At 37.9% G+C, this 2,929-nt stretch overlaps 1 non-coding gene across 1 annotated transcript; it reads left to right on the forward strand.

Moving 5' to 3' along the window:
• The first annotated feature begins 504 nt into the window (after window positions 1-504).
• On the forward strand, window positions 505-577 carry TRNAG-CCC (transfer RNA glycine (anticodon CCC)). Its single transcript has one exon. It is a non-coding gene; the product is annotated as a tRNA-Gly (tRNA).
• The last annotated feature ends 2,352 nt before the right edge of the window (window positions 578-2,929 follow it).

Below are 2,929 nucleotides of genomic sequence, written 5' to 3' on the forward strand. Positions count from 1 at the left end.
TTTGCTTATTCTACACACAATGAGAGTCAATTTGTGCTCAGCTGTGTCTGACTTTTTGCGACCCCATGGACTGTAGCCCACTAGGCTCCTCTGTCCATGGGATTCTCCAGGCAAGAATACTAGAGTGGGTTGCCATTTCCTACTCCAGGGGATCTTCCTGACCCAGAAATTGAACCTGTGTCTCTTGTGTCTCCTGCATTGGTGGGCAGATTCTTTACCCCTGGGCTACCTGGAAATGAGAGAGACTGGTAATCCTTTCAGATCGAGATGGAAAACAATAAGAAAGGACGTAAAATTAAATAATACAATCAAACTTGATGCATATAGTAAATAAAACTTTGTCATTTGAAGGAATACGTCAACAGTCATATGTATGTCCAGGTATTACAAAATCTTTTGTGTGTGTGATCATAAATAAGGTAAACACATTTTCAAAAGGATAAGTGTTAAGGCCATGTCCTATTAATAAAATTAGAAATAAATAAGAATATGACTTCAGGAACTTCCCTGGTGGTCCAGTGGCTAAGACTCTGCTCTCCCAATGCAGGGGACGTGGGTTCAATCCCTACTCAGGGAAGTAGATCCCACATGCTGCAACTAAGAGCTTACATGCCACCACTAAAGATCCTGAATGCCGAAACTAAAACCTAGTGCAGCCAAATAAGTAAGCAAATAAAATACATACATATATATTACAAAAGCACCAACTCCAGGGACTTCCCTGGTGGTCCAAAGGTTAAGACTGCTGCTACTGCAAGAGGCGTGGGTTTGATCCCTGGTCAGGGAGCTAGATCCCATGTGCCTCAAATAAGATCCTGAAACTAAGACCTGGCACAGCCAAAAAAATAAATATACATATATTTTAAAAAGGCTATGACTTTGAAAAATAGGTTAACTACTGGAAAACTAAGAAACATCATCCTAAATATTCCTTAGACGAACAAAAAAATCCAAACTGAAATTACATGGGAAAAAAAGGCCATGAAAAGAAGAATGTGTCATATTAAACCTCTGAAGTCAATGTTTAAGTTATGCTGGGAAAATATTAGGACTTGAAAATTCTTCATTATTGAAAGAGAAAGACAGAAGATAAAAGAATGCTCTCTTTAGCTATGGGGAGACTGGTAGCTAGCCTCCAAATCTACTCCTTTACCACTGTGAAAGAACAGTAGCCGGGCTCATGGCATGTCTAGCTGGGGCCAATTACACTGCATCCCTAAGACCCCCTTGCAGCTCAATTGGCCGTGGAGCTACATTATCACCAATAAAACATAAGTGACAGGGTTACATGCTGCAGGGGACCGACGTCACATTTCCTATCCCCTCCCCACCAGCTGGAATGAGGGCAGGGAAGTGACCCAGTTTTAAAGAAGCACACAGGACATTGCTTTAGAGCTCTGTCAACACACTTTCTGAAAAAGATCAGAGAGGAAATAATTCAGGTTTTGTGGGTCAACTGATTGCTGTCATAACTACTCATTGTGGCTACTGTCACTCAAACGCAGTCATAGACAAAATGTAAACCGATCAGCATTGTTGTGCTGCAGTTAAACTTTATTACCAGAACCAGGCAGAAGGCAGAGTTATCCCTCATGTAAGGACTTACATGGGTGGCTTCCCAGGTGGCTCAGTGGTAAAGAATCCACCTGCCAGTGCAGGAGACACAGGTTCGATCCCTGGGTAGGGAAGATCCCCTGGAGGAGGAAATGGCAACCCACCAGTTTTCTTGCCTGGGAAATCCCTTGGACAGAGGAGCCTGGTAGGCTACAGTCCACAGGGTCGCAAAGAGTTGGACAGGACTTCAGGACTAACAACAACAAAGAACTTAAATGTCCTTAGATATGCTGATGTGATTTCCTATTCAGACCAATATGGTGGATTACATTGTTAGATTTTCAAATACTGAACTATATTTGCATGCCTTGAATCAACATCACTTTGGTCTTGATGTACAGTTTTTTGATATGTAGCTGAATTCTATTTATTAATATTTTGTGAAGGATTTTTTTTGCATTAACTCTTGTGAGGATTATTGGTCTTATAGTTTGCTTTTCTTATAGTGTCTTTGGTTTTCATATTAAAGTAATACTAACTTCATAAAATGAATTGGAACGTGTTCTCTCCTCTTCTGTTTTCTGGAATAGATTTTGTAGAATCTGTGCTTTTTGTGTGTGTGTGTGTTAATTTTTCTTTAAGCCTTTGGGAGAATTCTCCAGTGAAATCATCTGAGCCTCAAGATATCTTTTGGGAGAGTTTTTAAATTTAAATTCAACTTTCTTAATACTTAAAGAGCAATTCAAATTATGTACTTTTTATTGAGTGAATTATGGTCATTTATATTTTTTATTTAATCTAATTTCCCAAATTTATACATATATTAATAGAGTTATTTGTAATATCTTATTTTTTTATGTTTGCAGAGTCTGTAGGAACACTCCTTATTTCAGTCTCAATATTAGGAATTTGTCTTTTCTCTTGATAAATGACAGTGTTGCTAGAGGTTTGTCAATGTTGATCTTTTCAAAGACCTATATTTTGTTCCGGTAATGTTCTCCCTTGCTTACAATCACATTGTTTTTTGATCTCTATTATTTCCTTCCTTAAGCTTCTTTTGGATTTATTTTGCCCTTCTTTTTCTAAGTTCTTGAGGTGAGGGTATAGACTATTGATCTGAGACTTTTCTTTTGTCCTAACATGACAATTTGGGGTTAAAATTTGCCTTCTTAGCACTGAGCTAGCTGTGTCTCACAAATTTTCATATGCTATTTGCATATCAGTTCTATGTTGTTATTGTTTTTAATTTCCTTTGAGATTTCATATTTGATACATGGAATATTTTGAAAAGTGTAATTTAGCTTCCAAGTATTTGGAGATTTTTCCTGTTAGCTTTCTGTTATTCCTTTCTAATTTAATCCCATTGTGATCAGAG

This window comes from Giraffa tippelskirchi, chromosome 6 (genome assembly GCF_054371585.1).
Source record: "Giraffa tippelskirchi isolate mGirTip1 chromosome 6, T2T-mGirTip1v1.2.pri, whole genome shotgun sequence".
In the NCBI taxonomy this organism is placed as follows: domain Eukaryota; kingdom Metazoa; phylum Chordata; class Mammalia; order Artiodactyla; family Giraffidae; genus Giraffa; species Giraffa tippelskirchi.